The sequence below is a fragment of the Lagopus muta genome, chromosome 4 (genome assembly GCF_023343835.1).
Source record: "Lagopus muta isolate bLagMut1 chromosome 4, bLagMut1 primary, whole genome shotgun sequence".
NCBI lineage: Eukaryota > Metazoa > Chordata > Aves > Galliformes > Phasianidae > Lagopus > Lagopus muta.
The window spans coordinates 18,496,760-18,514,624 of NC_064436.1; the positions used below are offsets into that span (position 1 = coordinate 18,496,760).

The window sequence follows — 17,865 nt, forward strand, 5'->3', positions numbered from 1 at the left end:
CCACGAGACCAGTGGAATACAGCTTCTCAACATTATGTTGGCACACTAAAGAGAGAAAGAGGTGTCACAGGCTGTTAAGCAGTGCACCACATGCTTTCCTGATCTGCCATCGAGACATCCACAAAGCTTTTGGGCAACACAGCTCTAGCAGCAGTCCTCAGAGTCCTCAACCTGCACACAACAGAATTTCACCTTCACCATAACCGTAACCGGTCACATTTCAAAAGGTGAGAAGACAGAGGAGAATTCACAATGGCACTGAAAGATGATCGCTTTCTGCATCAATTCTTAGTAGTTTTCTTTAATTAACAGAGAAGCAAAAAGGCAAATAGCAGATATACTGTCATGTTCTTTTGCTGGAGAAGGCTTTAGAGTAAAGTTAGTTGGTTTGTATGACTTGTATTAAGTATAAGCATTTTGTAAAATCCACTTGGTTCATTCTTTGCCAAGCATCAATAATCAAACAGTGAATTAAGATCTATAGTACTCAGCAGCTGTTTTAAAAAATGAGTAACGCATTCAAATATTCATTTGTCTTCTACTTTCTGGGAATATTCCATGCTTTTCAGTGATGTCACTTCAGAAAACATCCTTCAGAAGACATCGTTCTGTCTCATGGCCACGGCCAAAGTGACAATATCTGTCCCCACACACTTTCAAGGAATACATCTAAAACTTACATGTTTGAAACAGACTTTTGGTTGAAAAAGCGTTCCAAAATGAATTGCTTCATCTGTTAAACTTAGAACTGATATTGCACAGACCTGTTGGCAGTTTGGCAGAGGAAAAATCTTCCTCTAAATTGTTGAATGTGGCTGGAGCACTAGGCTAAGCCTTACTTCCTCAACCCCACACACCTCTTGCCAAATCCATGCAGAGGCTGTGGGGGGTGCCTTTTGTATCAAAACGCATTACCACCTCCCAGCACTGTTCCAAAGGATCACATCCTCTCCCCCTGCAGGCACCGCTCACCCAACTGACAAATTACCACAACCACCCAAAGAGCCACATGAGTTTGCAGGCCAACTTGTGTCTGCTGTCCACTGAAAGCTCTTCATAAACTTCTTTAAAGAGAGGAGAAAACCATCACAGAAACTTTCATAGGCATTCATAGGAAATGGTATAACATTCTAGTAGGTTTATAGAATTAGTGGCCATACAAATACAGAGTTATAGAAGTATAGAATTAATACTGTGTGTCTCTCTGTGACCAGGAAGGATGAGTGGCTGAAAGATACAGAAAATACAGAGGGTATTTTCTAAGCTCTAAGTAGGTTGCTTCTTTATTTGTACAGTGCAAACACCCTCAGTATAAGGAAAACCAACAATAAGGATGTGCAATAATCACTATATATTACTTGGATTCCCTAAATTTATATGGAAATCTGCTTGTTTTTTTCAAGCATATAGTTAGTACACAGTTAGGAACAAGTACAAAAACCTGGTGTTCCCTACCTGGTGTAGGGAACCTGCTTTGTCAGGGGGGTTGGACTCGATGATCTCTGGAGGTCCTTTCCAACCCCTACAATTCTGTGATTCTGTGATTCTGTGTGCAAAAATGGCCTACAATGAGTGACACTGCTCTTTGTTCTTCCTCTCCCTGAATCAGATTTTCTCAAACCACCACGTTGGGACTGCAAAGCATCTGTGATGTGCCTGTGCTGTTCAAGACAAATAAGCTTTTGATCCACTTGGTCCATTTACATGAATTGAATGGAATTTATAACCCCCCAAAACTGGCTCCTTTCCCAGATTATGCATAATTTGGGTTAATCATAGAACAAAGGGAGCAAAGGTTAGCAGAAACACCCCTCAGAGGTAATAGCATTATTCTGTGAATCCCCATAAATTATTGTTTAGTTTGTTGCATTTAGCTATTGCAATCTTTTTTGCTGTTTGTTTGATGTTTAATTTCTCAGTGAACCTTGAGAAACCTGGTAGGACATATGACAGCAACCATAAGTAATCATTTGTAGTTAGTTACTATTAACACAGTCAGGAAGTTATTCAATAATGATAAAAAAATAAAAATAAAAAATAAAAAAAAAGGCCAAAATGAATCAGTGCATGTTCTAAACATATGTTTTGTCTCTGTTGACTGAGGAAATTGATAAGCAGTGTGGAAAAGTTTGGCATGATTGTAGCAGAGATATAAATATTGAGGTAACTATAGATGAGTTTTTACCAGGACGTGTTCTGTACTGACTGCTCATCTTACTGTTAAATTGTGCCCATTTTTTTCAGACTCCAGAAAAACCACCCTGCTGTGATCTCGTCCCCTATTCTTCACAAACAAGTACTCAATGCAGCCTTTGTTACGTGGAGTCTTAAGGTACAGTTTCCCACTGCTGGCGTTCAACTCATCTTTCCAACTCCAGCTTCCAAACAACACCAACATCGTTATTGTTAGAGTGGGGATAGTATGGTTGGGTTGCGGTTGGACTCGGCGATCCGTAAGATCTTCTCCAACCTGAGCAATTCTACGGTTCTACCTATCTGCTCAAAGCTGTACTTACTGTAACCAACACTAACTGTAATCCCCTTCTCAACTGTGTCTCCAGGCTAACTGCCTTAATGCAAATACATAAGAACATATTTCATATATGGCTATTTATATGAAAAAAAATAAATACATGAGGAAAAAAAAAACCAACAAAAAACCACCATTAAAGTTTCTGATCACAACAGTTCCAAAAGCTTGCAACTGGAAACATGTAAGATTGAGACATGGACAGAAAGAGCAAGTATAGAAATGCTGTTCTGTACAGGAGTCTTTGAATGAGATCCTCACCCCTCCACTTGATTTGTTCCATTGTGACTACACTGGCTATGTTTGGCAATTACATTTTGTTCCAAAAATCGTCCTGTCCAACAAACACATTTGTTTGAACTATTGGATTCAACGTTTTTCACTAGATTTTGCAAGTCCAGTGTGCGTAAGAGAGTAAAACTTAAATACAGAGACTGACCTTTTCACTCTGCAAGCAGAGATTTCAACAAAGTTGTGTCTGATTAGAGATTTCAGGAGATTTCCTAAGTTTTGAAAGCCTTGGAGCTATTTGTAAAATAGAGCCTGCTTTTTTACAGCTTGTTTCAATGTTGACATGCACTGAAGAGGTCCTGGCACTCCAACTAACCCAGCACACTGCGCTTACTCAGAAGCATAGCTGGATACAACTCAGGTTCTGGCTTGCACAAGTTAACAGTTAATAATACCTTCGGCCAAGCTTCTTCATTTGACTTCTCTTCTCTTGTCAAATGTAAACTGAGACTTTCTAGCCTATGTTCTTGCTGTGTTACTATTTACGCCTGCATTATTTGTTTTCAAGACAACTTGTAATAGCAGTATAAATCTCACACCTACAATCTACGACCATAGCAAACAACAGTCTCCAGCACATTGTTGCTGATGCAGTACTAGATGAGAGAAACAAGAATCAAAGATACCGAGGGGTTTTCACTAGGAATGAACTACACTTTAAAGGTTTTCTTAAAAGCACAGAATGGGGACTGAAAGCAGTTGCTTGAAGAGTTGGTTTCTGGCCTACTGCAGATGAAAGGGAAATATGCAGTAGTTTAACCAAAAATAGGATCAGATGGAAAGCTTTAATTTCCATACTAAGTTGTACTTGAATGTATACTGCTGGATCAACACTGATATAACCCAAATGACCACAAAGTATGGTTATCCAAAATGAAGCTTTTCTAAAATACTCTCACAAGTAGTCTCTACTGCTGCCAGATTAATTTGAATTCAATGCATTAGCTTTGTTTAAAAATATCTCTCAGCTTCAGAGAGGAGTTTGGAGCCAGTTGACCTCCCTCTCAGCGTATGTAAGTGATAATGGCAGGTGAACATGTACTGTACAGTAGCTTCATATTTCTGCCATTGGGATTCATGTCACTTTCTATTTTTGAGAGTTGCCTGAGTGTTTACTAGGCTACGCCTCATCCCCCTCTTTCCCCTGTACCGTAACCTTGTAACTCAAGATGCTGGTGGCAGTATTGGGTTTGCAGTTCTCTGACCTTTTGTCCTTCTACTTGAAATTGACTGGTTTCATCCTGCAACGGCTCCCGGTTCAGTTACACTGATAACCTTTCATGACATGCCTTGTGAACTTCCCAGCAGAAGCAGGAAAGGATCACAGATTGCCTCAATTTGATCAGCAGCAATTCAAAGTCAGTTCCCTGCTGGGCTGCGGTGGAACCTGGTCTTTCTGAAACAGTTCTGGATGCCACTGAGGGACTTAACATTTAACCCTTCAAGTGACAGTGTGGATACAAGCGACCTAGGGATTGAGTTTTTGCCTGAATGGTGGAACTCTCATTACGGGCCCCTTTCTCCTGCCTTTATTTAGGCAAAATGCTTAGGAATTTATTAGGTACTTTGCCACATAGAGGCAACTGGGCCACCTGTAGAATCCATTCTAGAACATTTAACAAGGAAAAGCAATTCCTTGCCCAGCAACGCCACCATACAAGGTCCACTCATCCTAAGAAGATGTCCAGAGAAGGAAACGACTGGCAAACGGGAAAACTTTTAAATGACTTTTCTGTTTCTGCACAAACACTCTCCAAGTAAAGCAGGAGTTTTATCTGCGTGCCAACTGCTAGATCTAACTGGAATCAAAGCACTGACTGCCAGCGTTTAGTAGCCTAGCTTGTGGAATTAAAGGATTTGGTAAAAGCTGAACATTTGCAGCCATTTGTTAGGAAGGTGCTGAGCTTTCTTCTTTATTTTAGAGCTGTACCTTTTTAGGCCTTTCCTTCATCTCCAAAACACAAGTGATTCAATGCAACACAAACTCTGCATGCTTTTAGACATGATCTGGTAAGATGCAAAGTAGACTACTTTTTCTCCGGTATTTTAATGAGTTGCTAATACTTTTCCCAAGCAACATAATTTACTTGTAAACATTTGGCCTCTTTTTTTATTTAGCCTTTCTGTAAGGAATTATCATAAATCTACACCCTTTCCACGAACACTTGAAATACAGCCACTATTTTCCCTACGTGCCATAGTCATATTTTACTGCCGATTGCTTAGTTATTTTAATGTGGATGCACGGGGAGTTTGTACTTATTCACACAGAATAGTCATTTGCTTTGGTAGTACTCATCGGAGCAACTGCTGACCAGTCTTGTATCTCCTGAGATCACAATATGCTGTCTTTCCCACATCGCAGCAGGGGAAGCACATTGACAAGACCTTGCTGATTTATGCTAGCACTCCAGCTGAGCAGTCGTACCTAAGGTTGTTGCAAGAGGTAACAGACCTTTACATTGAATCCTCGGTTTGTCTGCCTGACCTGCCACTTAACCGGGAGTTAACTGTTAATGAATTTCCCAACAGTGTCCTGTGATAAAGAAACATGCTAATGGTTTCATAACTCATTTCATTGCAGGTAAATGTCTCCATCAGTTAAAAGTCTATATTTCCCTGTTCACAACAGGGCTATAAAGCACCACTGATTTTAACGCTTTAGAAACAGCTAATACAATGTACAAATCTCAAGCCTTTTGCCCATGTACATTTCTTTAGAGCTCAAAGTATCATCCTTGATAAGGATGAGAAACGCTGGCCTGGCTCTTACATGTCTGATAAATGTGCACAAAACAGCTGAGTGAATTAACAAACCAAGGGCAAAAGGCAAAGATCATGCATGGGATTAAAGTGGACAACGATCCTTCCTGAAACAGCTATTTGATGATTTCATTTTGAAAAGGGAATACGACTTTGAAGCCCTACCAGTATTTTCCATCGAGCTGAAAAGTAGGGATGACAGATGTCCCAGCAGCTCACTAGTTACAGTCACAGCAAATATAGTTTTCTTGTCACCACCTCCAAATCCCAGGGTATGACTGACTTTCCTTCCTCTCTCCCTCCCATTTATCCCTCTATGTCTATTTCTACATTTCCTCACCCCACCTGCTCTGCCAGAGCTCCCAGCTCATCCGCATGCTTGTCAGTATCCCTCACGATCACTGCCTCAGAGTCCCTTAGGAGCAGTGAGAGTTTCCTGAGCTCAACTGCAAAGTCCCCATCCTCATTTTAAAGGCTTATTACTGTCACGCCACTGATTTCAAGGAGCTGAACATACTAAATTACACACACACACACACACACATATATACACATAAAATCATAGAAGGAAAGAATGCATTTCTAAGATAAGTCCCAAGATGAATATCGCTGGGAGAAAAACTCACGTTTAGTCAGGATTTCACTGACATGCTCTGCCTATTCGTATTGGCATTTTTATTTGTTTTTTATTGGGGAATTAGCATAAGGATATAACTGCTTTCAAAACTCAAAACAAGGCAAGGCAGCAGCAGTGAGAACAAAGTGAAGCGCACACACAAGATTTACATCGCTGGCAGAGGTCATTTTGTGGACAATCACCTTTTTTTGGTATACAGACCTAATTTTTAGATCCTACTGCTCTGGCCAGATGAACTTTTTATATGTAGATGCTTCATCTGGCCCACAAACACTTTCCAGACTTCAGCAATAGTGTCCTTGCTTTTCCCCTACCAGGATCCACAAGACCTTACATCACAGTCTTCCAGCACTTTGGCCAGAACCCCACCTTCCTGCTTCCTGCAAGGCATACCTGTCTTTGCTGTTCCAGGGCCAAAGAGAACTGAGACTGAAAGCTGAGAACATTGCTGTTCTCAGCTGCTAAAGAGTCTTTCGCATCTTCCGTACCGACACAGGATGGACTTCTCTTCAAGTATCACATCTAGTTATTGACTCTCCTTACTGAAAAGAATTTTTTGTTTTGTTTTGTTTTAAGGAGCCTTTCCCCTGGAGTTTTATCGTTCTCCAGCCTTCTGTGTTAGTTACAGGAGATAAGGCCGATTCAGCCAGTCAACAAAATGTTTTGCTCATGAAGCTGAAGTTCTGCTTTTCTCCTGTACTGGAAGTGGTGATACTTCCACATGCTTCAGAGAAAAATTTGTTTTAAGGTCTGTACCGGCTCATCAAATATTTTACTAATTATAGGCCCTCCTGCAGATCTATAATCCTTTTAGGACTAAATTAACCCTTTGTACCAAGAGCATTAACAGTCACAAAGACAGATGCTATATACAGAAGCTATTCAAAATAGATCAGTCTCTGCTATCCTAGTGATCACTCCCGAGTTTTATTTGAAGGGAAGTCTAATCGTATGAAAGATCTTGGTCTAAGGTAGCGCATTTCCCACATCTTCCCTTTCATCAGCAAAGAAATTCTGCATTAGTAAAAAAAAATTCAGAAACCATACATCATTACGACCATAAAATAAATGTAGCACAATTATATTTCTTTGGACTATCAGCCTTTAAAAGCAGTCTGTGTTCCCAGGGCCCAAAACATTCAACCTTCACAGGCTTAAATATCAACAGCCCACTCAGAAGCAATTCCCACCGGATAACTGTTCCACAGGCTCTTGAGGGCAATGTATTTAAGAAAATGCAGAGTCGTGAGGCTCTGAGGCTCCAGGGGAAAATCAACAAAGAAGATGGATGAAAAACTTAACGTGAGCCAGCAGTGTGCCCTTGCAGCATGGAAGGCCAATGGCATCCTGGGCTCCACCAGAAGAGGGGTTGCCAGAAGGCAGGATGGTGATTGTCCCTGTCTTCTCTGCCCTAGCGAGGCTCCGTCTGAAGTACTGTGTCCAGGTCTGGGGCCCCCGTACAAGAAAGATGAGGAGCTGTTGGGGAGAGTTCAGAGGAGGGCCACGAAGATGATCGGAGGGCTGGAGCACCTCCCCTACGGAAGTGGGTGGCTCTGCATTCAGCAGGCGGCTTGGAGCTTGTTGATCCCTGAGGTCCCTTCCAACCCAAGGCATTCTATGATTCTACGAATCTGTCTGCCTGTGGTCAGTCCTGGTGCCAATACATCAAGGTGTAACTTCCTGAGGGAAAATTTCCTCGGGGCATACAGGACTTCCACTCTGAAACATTTTTACTCCTTATTTGGGCATAGGTATCATGCAACTATTTTCATTGCAAGAGTCAGATGTGCTCACCTCCTTAAGGCAAAGCGTCAGAAGACCCCTGTCAATCTCAGGATCTTGTGCTGGACTGAATGAGTAAAGACACAGGCAATGGGAGGAGGACGGAGACGGGCTGTCACTTCTGCCATTACCAGCAGTAAGTTGTCCTCAGGGCAACAGGTCCCAGGCTTTTCTCTCCACCCAAGGTGCAAGCCCAGCCTCCGCAGAGCAGCATGAGACATGTGCTTGTGGAAGCAAACAAGTGGAATTTTCAGAAGTTTATGTGAGTCTACGTTTGGGTAGATTTTCATGGGGACAGCAAAAGATGCCTTCTGAGAGGGTTTACTTGCAAAATTTTAGGTTTCTTTCCACTGTAAGCGGGGGGTAAAGCTCTTCAAAGAAACGGATGGAAGAATTTAATGTTAACAACTAATTTTCCACAGGCGTGCCCTCAGAAACAAATGATTCCCATTTTCTGAGATGGAGGGGAAAAAAACCCACAACTTCGAGCAGTCTGCAAGTGAGGAAAATGTGATACTGAACACATTTGAGTTTGGTCCACGCAAAACAAACAAAAACAGCAACTTATAATGGAAAGTTTTGAGCCACTAGGACTGAAGCAAAATGGCCAAGTCCACCTCTCTTGAAAGGGAGCTGGAGCCCAGCCAGCCCTGTCTGGTGACCACGACCCGAACACAGCAAAGCTGTTAGCGGCTCCTCTCAGTTGGGTGAACTGAAGACAGGAAAGAGAAATGGGTGCATTAATCTGTTGGATGCAGCCATGAGAAGGCCTGCAGGGGAAGAGGATTTCCCTGCAGATGCTGTAAATAAACACTATCATTTATTTTAGGTGACGCAATGAGGATGTGTCACCTGGACCACTGTGTATTTCTCACTATTTGTGGGCAAAGCAAAAGATTTGGAATGAGAGGATATGAAGGGAAAAAAGATGACAAGTTTCTCTTATGAAAATAAACTTCATCTGTCTGTTAAATCCAGCAGAAAGGAGCTGAGGGGGATATGACTGCTGTCTTGAAAGAAGTTCAGGGAGAAAAGTGGCTTTTCAAGTTAAGTGACAACTTTGACAAAGTAATATGTTAACATTAGTTAACAGGCATAAGGTAAAAGTCGTTAACTGTCTGTAAAGTAGCACATTCTGATGGGGTCCTGAGTGCTGGGATTTCTTGAACCTGGGACATGTGTGTTGCAGAGTTAAAAAAGAAATGACTTCCATATCATAGGAGCCAGTAGTAGCCCCAGTAACAGCCAGACTCAGGCAGCTACTGCTTCAGTTGAATGCCAATAATTTCTTTTAAAAGTCCACGTAACCACAGAAACAAACTCTGTTATTAAGGAAACCTTGAGATGACTAATTTCGCTGGTAGTCATAAACGGGCTGCGTGGTTTGGATATCAACACACAAGTGGCTGGAGGGAGCGAGCACAGGGGAAAGCCACCGAGGAGATGCAGTGAATTCCCAGACAAAATCCAGCCACTGAGTCAGCAACTGCTTCCGAATTGCCAAGGAAAGAAACAAAGCCGTGTGATCAGTGGGCTCTGTCTTTTTTTCTTTTTTCTTTTTTCCTTTTTTTTCCCCAAGCTTTAGTAGAAAAAAATTGCCCATTTCCTGAAGTATTTTGCAATGTTGAAATAACCTGAGCTGCCTGGAAGGGCTGATCCTGCCTTTTGTTGTATTTCTCATCACCACTCTCCTAAAATTGACATACCCCAGCATATGCACATTGAGCAGTTCTGGTGTTTTCCTCCCGGCTCCAACTTATTTACAACTGCAGTGTGGCCAAAGGCCTCATTTTGCAACATTGGGGAGTCTGGCAGCAAGCACCAAAATCCACACAGGTCCCCGGGGCGCTCTGCTGCACGCCTTGTTCTGCAGCCTCTGGTCTGACAGATGTGCCGGTTTGCTAGGACAAGGGGAATGGGCAAGTGAAAACGTACATTCTGACATGGTGTAGGTGTTTTTTTCTGCAATGTATGGCTTTGGCATTGCAGGAAAATGAAAAGTTTTTATTTCAGCTGTTCCAGGTAGGCTCCCTACTGGACAACGCTTCGCGTGTCCCGGGACTGATCTTCACTGGAGCTGTGAACATTCAATGAGGAGAATTTATGTTTATACCAAAGCCTCAGATTCAGTGACTGGCGATACAATGCACAAAACCACAGGGAAATGTTCAAAAGAAGTTAGTTATAGCAGTTTCATACCAGATAAACTTATTAAAAAAAAAAAAAAGGCATTTGCTGTTTAGTTCTAGCATCTATGTAAGTGTCTATTTTAACTATTGTCCCAGATTACTCAGCTTTATACTTAGTTTTGCAAATAGTCTATGTCAGGCCGAGTTAAGACAGAGTAAGACCAATTCAGATGACTATGGAAATGAAGATTGCATACTGATAAATGCCAGAATGACTGCGCTTCAGTAATCCCCGCCAGAGCAATCATGGATGTTAATACTATTTCTGGATTGCGCTATTTTCTTTGAGCCGTTGAAATGGAAACCATTTGATCTAGAATTGTTGCACTGAAAAAAAAAAAAAAAGCTTTTGTGGGCGAGGATCTACATATTTGTAAAGAAGTGATTGTGACATATACACAGCAATCTGAAATACTTCTGACTGCGCAGTGCATCCGCAATTGGTCGTGTAACAAAAGCACGCGACAATGCTGTTATCATTGTTTCTATTGTCTTTCACTTCCCACCGATGTCTTTTTGTCAGCTTGATACATTTTTGGTTCTTTTCAGCTCTTGCTTTGTTTGCTTTGCTTCTGGAGCAAAACTCACCTAATGATGCCTTTTCTTAGGCTACACAGGTTTTGTTAGGCTGCACTGTCTAGCAAAACCGGATCAGTCACTCGGCACACAAACTCGGAGCGAGATCGGGGTCTGCTGTTTTAGCGAGACTTATTGTGAGGAAGGGAGCTACGCGATGCAGCTGTGTCGGACAACATCATCTATGCTGTCTGAAGGTCACTACTGATTATTCCAAATGGTCCCTTCGTATCTTAGGATTGGACTCTTCAGCGACTGGTTCATTTTTTTTTTTTTTTTTCTAATTAAATGAAAAAACTCAATGTAAATCCAAAGAACCTCTTGCCTGAGAAGCAAAGAGCCAACTATCATTTTCAAGAGCTGAGAGAGCAGAAGCAACCAACTAGGTAGTCAGTATCCCAGTATGGCCCTAACGAGACCCACCTGTGCTAACGAAGCAGGTGCTGTGGGGCCGGGCTGCCGGGGCACAGCTGTGCCTTGTTGGGAGCCCTGGGCAGGGCCTGCCTCAAAGCCTTTTAAACCCTCACTGGAGGCTCCTGAGAGCTATAGGGGGAACTTTTGTGGTTCTCTGTGTCTACTGAGAGGCTGCTGGGCTCTCTACCTGCTTTTTTGTGGTTCTGGCTTAGAACTGCAGCTGGGTTCTCCTTTCTTTTGGGGGGGGGGGTCATCATGGTACTCTCATCTGGTTTCTACTTCTTCTTGGTTTGGGGGGGGTTGGCTCAGGATTGCTGCTTTATTTCTTGAGGCAAAGCACAACTCTAAGGTTGTGGGTGCTGCAGTTCCTCCTACTCGCCTCAATGGAGAGGCAATCAGGATGAGGCTGTGCCCTCAAGCCCAGCGCTGGTGCTGCTTAGGTAAGAAGTGTTGCAAGATGCTGTCCTTGTGGGTTCCTGTTCAGGTTGATTGTTTGGTTTTAAACTTGAGGGTTGTTTGTTTGTTTGTTTTGTCTAAGTTCCTGTTTTGTTTTTCTTTATCTGTCGCAGTGTGAGAACTGCAGTGGCACCTTTTACAGCAAGGATCAATGGAAGCCCGTGAGCAGCTTCGCCGCCAGGGAAACTACGGAGGCTGTGAGTGCCGGGGGCTCAGGGACGACACGCACCGGGGCTTCCGGGTATCCCGCGCCTCCGTTAGAAGGCTGCCGGGCTCCCACCCGGCTTTTCCGGGGCCGATGAGGGACAACTGTCGGGTTCCCCCTGCTGTTCAGCTTCAGCATGGCGCTGCTGTTCAGCTCCCACTACGGTTTTTTTTTGGGGGGGGTGGATCAGCACAGGGCTGCTGCTCAGCTCCCTGAGGCCAAACACAGTTTCAGGGTGCTCGGAGTCACCCCAGGGGTGCGATGCGGGTGCCGCAGCCCCGTCTGCTGGCAGCAGCTTCATCCTGAATCATTCCTCCTTCACTTTGTTTTCTTTATTTTTCCCACCGTATTCTTCACAGGAAGAAGACATCCATCCTGCTGCAAGCCTAGATGCCCGAGGGGACATCCTTGCCTGGATGCTCCCTGCTTGGCCCTAACGAGGCCCATCAGTGCTACTGAAGAAATGACCTCCAGGTGCTGTGAGGCTGGGATGGTCTGGGCGCAGCCGTACTCAGTCGGAGCCCGGGGCAGGACCCGGCCAAAGCTTTTTAGCCTCTGCCGGTTTCTCCCGGAGCTCCCTGTCGCTAGCAAGAAGCTGCCAGGCAGTTACCCTGCTTTTCAAGGCTTGCACAGGGACGGTGCTGCCAGGCTGCCAGGCCCTGACCTTGCTTTTTTTTTTTTTTTTTTTTTTTTTTTTTTTTGTTAGCCAGCATGAGTTTGTCATAATATTATGGTTCTGCTTTTCCTTTTTTCTTTTTTTTTTTTTTTTCCCTTCCCTCCAGCTAGCGCACGTGGCTGCTTATGTGCTCACATCCTGCCTGCTTTGGAGGTAATGCAGGGCCACTGGTGGGCTCCCTTTGCTTTTATTGAAGTCTCCACGGTGCTTCTGCTCTGCTCCCACTTTCCTCCTTGGGAGGAAGGCTGTGGGGGGGTGAGTGGGTGCTTTCAGGCTACTTCCTACTCTGAGCGACGAAGGTGACTGGGAAGGGGCAGCGCTGCTTGGTCCAGCTCTCAGTCTGCTGGGAATGAGAAGCCGTACAAGGGCTGCTTACAAACGAGTTCGTTTGTTTTTTCTCCTGTTATCTTCTCCTCCTGCCGGGGTGGGCTGCAGCAGGACCTCTAGAAGCAAGGATCAGCCCCGGAGAGGGCGCGAGACGGTGGCCGATCCTCGCTGTGAGTAGTCTCCTTCACAAAGAGAAGGCAGGCGCCCGGGAACTGGAGCCACCCGGCCTCAGGGCTGCCGGCGCCGCCGTTGTCTTTCCGCAGGTTTGGGGCCAGCGGGAGGATGCCGGTGGCGTTAAAGCGCAGATGGACCCGGAGAGCGAGGCGAGCGCGGAGCGCCCTCGGGATGGAGTCGTAAGCCGGGCGTCGGAAGACAGACTCGGCTCTTGCGGTCGGAGGCGCGCAGGTGGGCTGTGCGGCGTCGCGCTTCCTTCGCAGCCCCGATAGCGCGCTCCTCGTGGAGGCACGGGGTTGACGAATCGGGAAGCACGGCGAGCACAGCGTGCGTAGCGCGACCGCCCTTACGGTGGGAGTTCAGGGTCCGGGTGCCAGATCGCTGCGTCTTCTCCGGTGGCCTCTCGGGGGCCCTGCATCCCTGAGCCGTCTCTGTGATTTGCAGGTTGCGGTGCAGTCGACGACGTCGAGGAAGGCCACCAGCCCTGCCCTCGCGGAAGTCGTTGAAGAGCCGCGAGGCACGGGAGCGAGCAGGGAGCGACCGGCGGCCGCCCTGAAGGAGAGGTAGCTGTGAGACTATTGTGACCTTTCCTGGGACCCCGTCGAGCCCTGCGAACTTGTTTTTGTTTTGTTACAGTCGCGGCTGAAACCGCCGTTCCCGCGCTCGGTGCGCGTCCTGACTCGCAAGCAACTGGCGAGTCAGTCGTTTGTTTTGTAGCGGGTTTGCTCGGCGCTCCTTAAACGCACGAAGGGGCTGTTCGAGGCCGATACCGGCGAGCAATACATCCCCCACAGGAAGGCAGCTTGCTCTTCCTGGGACGGGTTTGTTAGTACGGTTATTTCTAGACTGAGATGTCACGAACTCGTCTCGGTTAGGTTTTTTGGGGTGGAGAATATCTTAGAGCAGCTCGCTGGAGTTGCGGCGTCTCTTACCGATTCGTCTTTTGTTTTCTTTCAGCCCAAGTACGGTAACGGGCGTCCCGCCCCATCAGCGTCGCAGCGCCTCCGGTTGGACGAGGCTGTCAAGTAAGCGTTACGGTTTTGGTCTATTTTTCCAGTGTTTTTCTTAAGCGAAGCAATGTTAAATGAAAGCTGTTTGTTTGGAAGCGGTGGAGGAAGGAGCGCCTTGTTTTAGTAAGGTGTTGTAAGTTAGCATAGCGAAAGATGGCTTGTATTGGTGCATCAGCATTGCGGTAGTCGTCTTGTTCACTGTAGGTGGAGAGATTGTATCGGTATCTTGGTTTTGGTTTGTGGTGGCTTTTTTTTTTTTTGTCTGTCTCGTTTGCTGGAGAGATTGTATTTTGCAGTCATCTTAGTTGTGGTTTTTGGTTTTTTTTTTTTTCTGTCTTTGCTGTTGAGCTTGTGGTCATCTTGGTTTTTTGGGGGGGGGTGTGCTTTGTGGTAGCTGTGTCTTGGCATCTTGGTTTTTTTTTTTGGCTGTCTTGTTTGCTGGAGAGATTGTATTTTGTGGGTTTTTTGGGGGCTGTGATAGTTGTGTCTTTTTTTTGGCTGTCTTGCTTTCTGTTGAGATTGTGTTTTGTAGTTATCTTGGTTTCTGGTTCTTTTTTTTTGTCTTGTGGTGATCTTAGTTTTGGTAGTTGTCTTGCATTTTGGTTGTTTTTTTTTTTGGCTGTCTTGTTTTCTGTTGATTGTATTTTGTAGTTGGTTTTTGGTTCTTTTTTGTCTTGTGGCAATCTTAGTTTTGGTGGTTTTGGGCTGTGCTTTGTGGTAGTTGTCTTGCCTCTTGGTTTTTTTTGGCTGTGTTGTTTTCTGTTGAGTGTGTTTTGTAGTTGTCTTGGTTTCTGGTTCTCTTTTGTCTTGTGGCTATCTTAGTTTTGCTGTTTTTGGTAGTTGTCTTGCATCTTGGTTTTTTTTTTTTTGCTGTCTTGTTTTGTTAAGATTGTATTTTGTAGTTGGTTTCTGGTTCTCCTTTTTTTGTCTTGTGGTGATCTTAGTTTTGGTAGTTGTCTTTGTTTCTGGTTTTTTTTTTTGGTCTCGTTTGCCCTGTGGTCATTCTAGTTTTGGCTGTGGTTTGTGGTGGGGTAACTGACTGTTTGGGGGGGGGGGGGGGGGGTGTTTTTCGATTTTTTTTGTTTGCTAGACCACGAAATTTGCACTATCTCTAAAGAGATATATTTTTTTTTTTTTTTTTGGAGGGGGGGTGGGTTTCGTCATGTGGCGGCCCGCCCCCCCCGCGCCGCTCTCCCTCCTCCCTCCTCCCCCCTCTTTCCCCCGCCCCCCCCCGGGGCCGCCCTCCCTCCTTCCTCCCTGCCCCCCGGCCTCTGGGGGCCTCCCTGCCCCCCGGGGCCGCCCTCCCTCCTCCCCCCTTCTTCCCCCTGCTCCCTGCCCCTCGGGGCCTCCCTCCTGCCTCACCCCCCTGGCCTCTGCGGGCCCCCCTGATGGGAGCGGGGATACCTGAGTGCTGGTGGTGGCTCCTGGATGGTGGTGGCTGCTTCTGGAACTGAAAGTAGTGCTTTAAAGTTAGTGTAAGTTTGCTGCTCTATGGCTTTATGTATTGGAAACCCAATGCTTGAAGCCCTGATAAGTCCGACTAATGCATTAAAACAAAATAAAAATGCTTGCAAAACACTTGGCCTTCTTAGAAGGGTTCTGTGAAAATTAAAAAATTTCACAGAAAGTTGAAAATTGAAAATTCATCTGCAGGTGTCTTTGAGCAAGCACAAGAACGCCTCTGAAAGCAGAGTAAGTGCAGTTCCTCTGCTGTAATTATTGTATGTAAGTTAGTTTTTCATGGGATTACCGGTAAGCTTCCCGCTATTTCTGAATGTAAGACTATTATTGGTTAGCTTAGAATTACAGTTGAAGAAAAATTGATTTACTAGAAAACTAACTAAAAGTATCTCCAACTAAAAGTATCTTACCTGACTGTAAGATGTGTCTTACCGTGGGCTGGTAAAGAGAAGGAAATGGCCTTTCACCCTCTGCAAGTAAACTTCTTTTTAAATTCGTGCCTGCGGGCGATTAAAAAAAGGCAAGTAGCTGAGTTAATGCTCCGGTTCTTTTCTTTACTGCGTTTTTTACTGCGTTCCCCAGAAGACTGTTTGCTGATCTCTTATTGTTTCTGCTCGAGGGGAGCGAGTCCTATGCCTCTAGGACAGGAAATACCCCAGACCCAGCCTGCGGTTTGGAAGCGGCTCGCTGCTGCTGCTCTGCCGGTTCCAGGTAAGCGCTCTTTGCTTTGCTGGAGGTTTGAGCGGCGGCCTCTTCTGCAATCATCTTTAAATGCGGCTTTTGCCCAAGAGCTGCCGCTTCGGCCGCCCTATGCTCGCTTTACTGTAGCAATGGCGTACAAAAAGCAATGCTCCCTTTTCCATTCTGACCTGCATAAGAACCACTACTCTGGTTCAGTCACCTTGGACACTTCATGCTACTGTGTTCTAATTTTGCCAGTGCCCCTCAGTCTCTCAAAATGGCCTGTAGCACATAAAGCCATAACAGTTGCGCTGCCAGAGGGTGAAGCTGCCATTTAAAAGGAACTTGACGCCAAGCTGGGGGAACCTCAGGAAGCTCGGAAAAGGAAAAAGCAGAGCCCAGTACAGCAGGTGTTATTTTCTCACCTCCTCCTGCGCTGTCCGGTTGTGGGACAGGGAGAAAGCTATGGGGTTACCTGGGGAGACTGGAATTTCAGCAGACTAAAGCCCTGAGCAACTTCATCAGCTGCTGAAGAGGTATCTGATGTCAAGGCTGACGGATCAGATAACTTCAGGATTCCTTTTCTGGGAAAAGAAAGTGCTATGACTGTCATCTCAGCGGCTTCTTTCACTGTGTTATGTGAAAGAGGGCTGGTGCTGCTCAGCACTTAGATAATTGCCTGAGGAGAGGTTACATTCCCTTTTTTAAAAAAAGTAGGTGATCATTTTGTTGTAAAAGCAAGTTCCTGTATATGCATTTGATTAGTTTCTGACTTCCTAAAGCTACAACAGCAAAGAGAGCCTTCCTTCTATGCCAAGAGCCCCTGCTGCAAGTACTTTCTCAACTGTAGATTTTATCACTACTACTTCCAGAGTTTGCTACAGAAAACAGATGTCTTGTGAAGTACTTCAACCTGTTGGGCTCCTGACTGGTCTTACTCCAGAAACTGAAGTTATTCAAGAGTGGTCTCATAGCTGTCACAGCTTGCTATCACTCCATGAGCTTAATTCCCAAAGCACAAACCCTTTTGAAACACTGAAAAGTAGCAGCATGGCTGGCAACTGCACCTCTCAGCACCAGTGAATGCAAGGAGAATTAATTTTTGTCACAACTTTGTGCAATGATTGTTTTTCCAGTTTTTTATAAGTGACAAGACCACTGTATACATTAGACTACGGCTGTGTGTTTCTTCCAGGAGAACAAATGACAAAAGGCCAGAGCGGACAGAGTGATACTATCCAGCTGTTGGTGGCCTGCTCGACTGGATGAGAGTGGGGCTAGATGGCCCTTAGGCATCTCTCCAGAACAAATGATTCCGTACTTAAATCAGATAATGTTTTAAAAAAAAAAAGGGATTTTTACTGTTAAATTATTTAATATATAATCAGTAATGACAAGTTTAGTTAACTGTTTTTCACAATTTGTAATACTAGTTATTATATTGCTATTACTGTTATATTCTATTGTTACACTACAGATGCTTTCAAGTTGGTTTGGGTATGTTTGCTGCATAAAATCCTGGCTACAAAAGGAAATCAAAGCTGAACCTTGGTCAAGATAATACCTTGTATAGAAATATGCTTACTTGACTCATCAAAGAATGTAGAACGATCGTGCTTTGTAATGCTTATGTGATCACTGTAGTTCTCTACTTCCCCTTCTGCCATATTAAATTTTTTACTACAAGCTACTA

General features: G+C 44.8%; 1 long non-coding RNA gene across 18 annotated transcripts; it reads left to right on the forward strand.

The window, feature by feature from the left end:
* Positions 1 to 9,274: 9,274 nt before the first annotated feature.
* On the forward strand, positions 9,275 to 17,865 carry LOC125692582 (uncharacterized). Of its 18 annotated transcripts, none has more exons than XR_007376749.1 (9): positions 9,275 to 9,951; positions 10,801 to 11,622; positions 11,752 to 11,835; positions 12,203 to 12,672; positions 12,955 to 13,251; positions 13,465 to 13,583; positions 13,978 to 14,158; positions 15,684 to 16,202; positions 16,431 to 17,865. It is a non-coding gene; the product is annotated as an uncharacterized LOC125692582 (long non-coding RNA). The 18 variants fall into 18 exon arrangements; XR_007376762.1 differs by lacking the exon at positions 9,275 to 9,951 and having other exon boundaries at positions 9,965 to 11,622; positions 15,684 to 15,722; positions 15,894 to 16,202; XR_007376763.1 differs by lacking the exon at positions 9,275 to 9,951 and having other exon boundaries at positions 9,965 to 11,622; positions 13,978 to 14,045; positions 15,684 to 15,722; positions 15,894 to 16,202.